This window comes from Bos mutus, unplaced genomic scaffold, assembly GCF_027580195.1.
Source record: "Bos mutus isolate GX-2022 unplaced genomic scaffold, NWIPB_WYAK_1.1 CTG1176, whole genome shotgun sequence".
In the NCBI taxonomy this organism is placed as follows: Eukaryota; Metazoa; Chordata; class Mammalia; order Artiodactyla; family Bovidae; genus Bos; species Bos mutus.
In genome coordinates this window covers 5,156-10,310 of record NW_027218639.1, presented here as the reverse complement: position 1 = coordinate 10,310, position 5,155 = coordinate 5,156, and positions in this window count along the sequence as shown.

Here is a 5,155-nt window from a genome sequence, read left to right as displayed (position 1 = left end):
GCAAACAATGGAATAAATGTAGAAAAATATAATAGGTTTAAAAATTAAAATTTAAAACAATAAAAATAGAAAAGAATAAAAAATCAAAAATAAATGGGAAAAAAAGGAAACCTTCAAAGAACTGTAAAAAAACAATTTAGAAGCAGAGGTTTATCACAACAGTAAAAAGTGTGACTGATTATACACATATACATATGCACCCACAAGAAAAATCAAAACATTCCAGCAAAATAAAGTACAATAGATTGATTGACCTGATAAAAAAAATATTTATATATTTAATATAAATATATATATTTTATATATTATATAAATATATATTTATATATTTAATATAAATATATATATATATTTATATATATTACATAAATATATATTTATATATTTAAGGTATATATATATATATATGATATTTATATATATATGATATATATATATATATTTATATTTAATATATATATATTTTTCAGGTGGTTCTGTTCTGACCAACAGAACCACCTGAAACACAAACTGGGAAACAAAACTAGAGCAAGGTGCCAACTGGAGAACAAAGGAATGAAAATAAAACTAAGAAATATATTGAGAGGAAAGGAAAGAAAGGAAAAAATACATATGCAAAGTTAAATAGAGGTACAGATGACTCTTGAGAGCCCCTTGGGCTTCAAGGACATCCAACCAGTCCATTCTAAGGGAGATCAGTTCTGGGTGTTCATTGGAAGGATTGATGTTGAAGCTGAAATACCAATACTTTGGCCACCTGATGCAAAGAGCTGACTCACTGGAAAAGACCCTGATACTGGGAAAGATTGAGGGCATGAGGAGAAGGGGACAACAGAGGATGAGATGGTTGGATGGCACCATCAACTCAATGGATATGGGTTTGTTTGGACTCCGGGAGTTGGTGATGGATAAGGAGGCCTGACATGCTGTGGTTCATAGGGTCACAAGAGTCGGACACGAATGAGCCACTGAACTGAACTGAACTAAAAGAAGATTTATATATGTTAAAGATTAACTGCAAGGGGAAACAAACAGTAGGAAAAGTAAACAAATAATAAATGTAGAAAAAATAATAATAGGTTTAAAAAAATTAAAAAAAAGAGAGAGACAAAAGGAAACTCCACAGAATTGCAAAAGCTGAATGTAGAGACAGAGGTTTATAACAGCAATAAAAATGTGACAGAAGGAAAAAAAAAGGCTCAAAAGCTTCATTATATTTCAATTTCAATGAAATTGGCAACTACAATGTGGGTGGGGGAAAGGAACGAAAAACAAACAAAAATCATAAAGAGCCTACAGAGCAAGCCAAAACATGAGAATAATACAGGTTTTTCTTTAGTCACTGCTATCAGAGTCCTTTCCCCCGCTGGAAATCACAGTCCACCTCACCTCCCTAGAATGCCCTCCAAAAATGTGCTGATCTCTGTACCTGATTTGGGGGCAGCTCAGATTCTAATCTGGTCCTTCTATATTTTCTTGTCTCCAGTGTTCACAGCTATCAGAACTAGGATGCTTTCTTTTGTGTGTGGTATCAATGTATTTTTATATATTCCATAGACACAGAGTCTGCCTAGTTGATCATGTGGATTTAGTCTACAGCTTGTACAGGTGGTAGGAAGGTTTTGGGTCTTCTTCCTTAGCAACACGGTCCCTGGGTTCCAACTGTGGTTTTATTTCCACATCTGCATGTGAATCATCCACTGGGGTTTGCTCTTGAGACTGCCCTGGAGGACTTGGGTTTGCCCCTGTGAGGGCCAGATGTGGAGGTGCAACTGCTTGGGTCACAGGGGTTCTGGCAGCACCAGGTACTCAGGGAGTTGGTGGCTAGGGCAGCAGGAAATATAGTGCTCTTGAAGGGTATGTCAACCAGTATTGGCCAATGCACACCAGTATTTTTGCATGTAGAAGCCCCTTCCCTGAGAGAGAAGACTGGCAAGCCACAGTCTACAATGTCACAAGGAGTTGGACACTAATGAAGTGACTATCCATAGAGACAAGACTTTTTTGGCCTGTAGCAGCTCTGCCCCAGCGAGTGTTGAGCATGAACGTGGCATAGCTGCTTGACTTGTGGGGACCCTGGCAGCGCCAAGTGTGCAGGGACACTGACTGCCTCTGCCACAGAAGTTTTGGCCCTATCAGAGTCTTTTCTCCAGCATCTTGTAGCTGGTGATAAGGAGGCCTCTTGTGCCACTCTTTCTCCATAGCTCCACTCTTCCAGGCACTTAGAGGGCTCCCTTGCCTGGGGTACTTCTCTGTTGTTTGGAGCATCAGGCACATAGAGGGGGCCCCTGGGTGGGGTCCTACTCTGTAGATCAGTGAGTCAGGCACTTGATTGGCCAGGCTCTCTATTGTTCAGCTGCCTATGCTGGTGCATGGGGAGAAAGAGGATATGGTGATGGCTGAACCGACTATGATTGACTAGGCAAGTATCCCCTTGCTTCCATGGTGCCTGGTGTTCCTCCACAGGCATTTCGCACCCCAATATCCTCCCTCACATCCCATCAGTCCATTTCTCTGCAGTCAATAGCAGCCCTTGCCCTGGGATTGCTCCACAATCCCCAAAATCCAGCTCCCAGCTGCTGTCCCTTCTAGGGGGCCTGTGTTCCTGTCTGGGGTGTGTATGACTGTGGCAAGGACTGTCTGATTCTCATTCCATGTAGGCTACCACAGATCAACTGTTTTAGGCTGATCAACTCTCAGCCTAAAATATTTCTCCTCTGATCCAGACAGTTGATCCCATGTGGGGATCGGACACCTACTTTAGTTCTCCCACCCACCGAGGGCAGGTCCAGGCCTATTAACATTCCTGTTCCCCCCACCCCTAGTTCCTTCACCCTACTGAGTTTTGTGGTTCTGTATATTATTTTCCTCTGGTCAGGTACTCCTGTCAGCTCTCAGCTGGTGTTCTGTACACTCTTCTGTGTCTGAAGGTGTATTCTTGATGTATCCTTGGAGAGAAATGTACTCCACTTCCAGCTACTGTTCTGCCATTTTGTTCATCTCAATTTTTTGACTACTAAAGATAAGACTTATGGACATTCATGTGCTCGTCTTTGGGTATACATTTTTTTCATACTTGCTGGTATAAACCTAAGAAAGGGATTGTTGGGTCATATGGTAACCCAATGTTTAACTTTTGAAGGAACTTCCAAACTGTTTTCCACCATGTTGTACTATTTTGTATTCCCATAAGCAGTGCAAGAAAGTTCAAATATTTTCACTTCTTCATCACACTTGTTCTTCTCTGTCTTTCATTAAATCCATACTTTTGGTGTGCCCTGCATGCTTACTTGCCATCTATATATCATTATCCAGTGAATTTCCTGTTCAAATCTTTTGCCCAATTTTGCATTGGTGCCTTTCATATGTTCTGTCTGATTCTTTAGTTTTTCATATTTAAATGTCACATTATTTTTTATTTTAATTTTTAATTGTCTGGCCTATTATATAGAAAATCAATTAATTAAATTTTATATATCATCTGTATATTTTGCAACATTGCTTAAATTAATTCTTAGTTTTAGTTATTCTGTTGCTGTAGATTTCATTGGGTATTCTATATAGATGTCACCAACAGATAAAAACAGCTTTATTCCATATGTATGCATTAGTATACTGTATTGGCATTTTTCTTCTTTCTGGCTTGTTTCACTCTGTAAAATAGGCTCCAGTTTCATCCACCTCATTAGAACTGATTCAAATGTATTCTTTTTAATGCTTGGGGCTGGTGCACTGGGACAACCCAGAGGGATGGTATGGGGAGGAAGGAGGGAGGAGGGCTCAGGATGGGGAACACATGTATACCTGTTGCAGATTCATTTTGATATATGGCAAAACCAATGCAATATTGTAGAGTTAAAAAATAAAATAAATGTATTCTTTTTAATGGCTGAGTAATACTCCATTGTGTATATGTACCACAGCTTTCTTATCCATTCATCTGCTGATGGACATCTAGGTTGCTTCCATGTCCTGACTATTATAAACAGTGCTGCGATGAACATTGGGGTACATGTGTCTCTTTCCCTTCTGGTTTCCTCAGTGTGTATGCCCAGCAGTGGGATTGCTGGATCATAAGGCAGTTCTATTTCCAGTTTTTTAAGGAATCTCCACACTGTTCTCCATAGTGGCTGTACTAGTTTGCATTCCCACCAACAGTGTAAGAGGGTTCCCTTTTCTCCACACCCTCTCAGCATTTATTATTTGTAGACTTTTGGATCGCAGCCATTCTGACTGGTGTGAAATGGTATCTCATAGTGGTTTTGATTTGCATTTCTCTGATAATGAGTGATGTTGAGCATCTTTTCAAGTGTTTGTTAGCCATCTGTATGTCTTCTTTGGAGAAATGTCTATTTAGATCTTTGGCCCATTTTTTGATTGGGTCATTTATTTTCTGGAGTTGAGCTGTAGGAGTTGCTTGTATATTTTTGAGATTAGTTGTTTGTCGGTTGCTTCATTTGCTATTATTTTCTCCCATTCTGAAGGCTGTCTTTTCACCTTGCTAATAGTTTCCTTTGATGTGCAGAAGCTTTTAAGTTTAATTAGGTCCCATTTGTTTATTTTTGCTTTTATTTCCAATATTCTGGGAGGTGGGTCATAGAGGATCCTGCTTGAATCAGTTCTAATGAGGTGGATGAAACTGGAGCCTATTATACAGAGTGAAGTAAGCCAGAAGGAAAAACATAAATACAGTATACTAACGCATATATATGGAATTTAGAAAGATGGTAACGATAACCCTGTATACGAGACAGCAAAAGAGACACTGATGTATAGAACAGTCTTATGGACTCTGTGGGAGAGGGTGGGAAGATTTGGGAGAATGGCATTGAAACATGTGAAATGTCATGTATGAAACGAGATGCCAGTCCAGGTTCAGTGCACGATGCAGGATGCTTGGGGCTGGTGCGCTGGGAAGGCCCAGGGGGGATGGTATGGGGAGGGGGAGGGAGGAGGGTTCAGGATGGGGAGCATGTGTATATCTGAAATTAAAAAAAAAAAAAAAAAAAAAAAAAAAAAATAAATAAATAAAATAAAAATAAATAAAAACAAACAAAAAATTACAAAAACAACAACAAAAACAGCTTTATTCTTCTTTTCCAAACTGGATAACTTCTTAGTCATTTTCTAATATGACTTCATGGACAGAAATTCA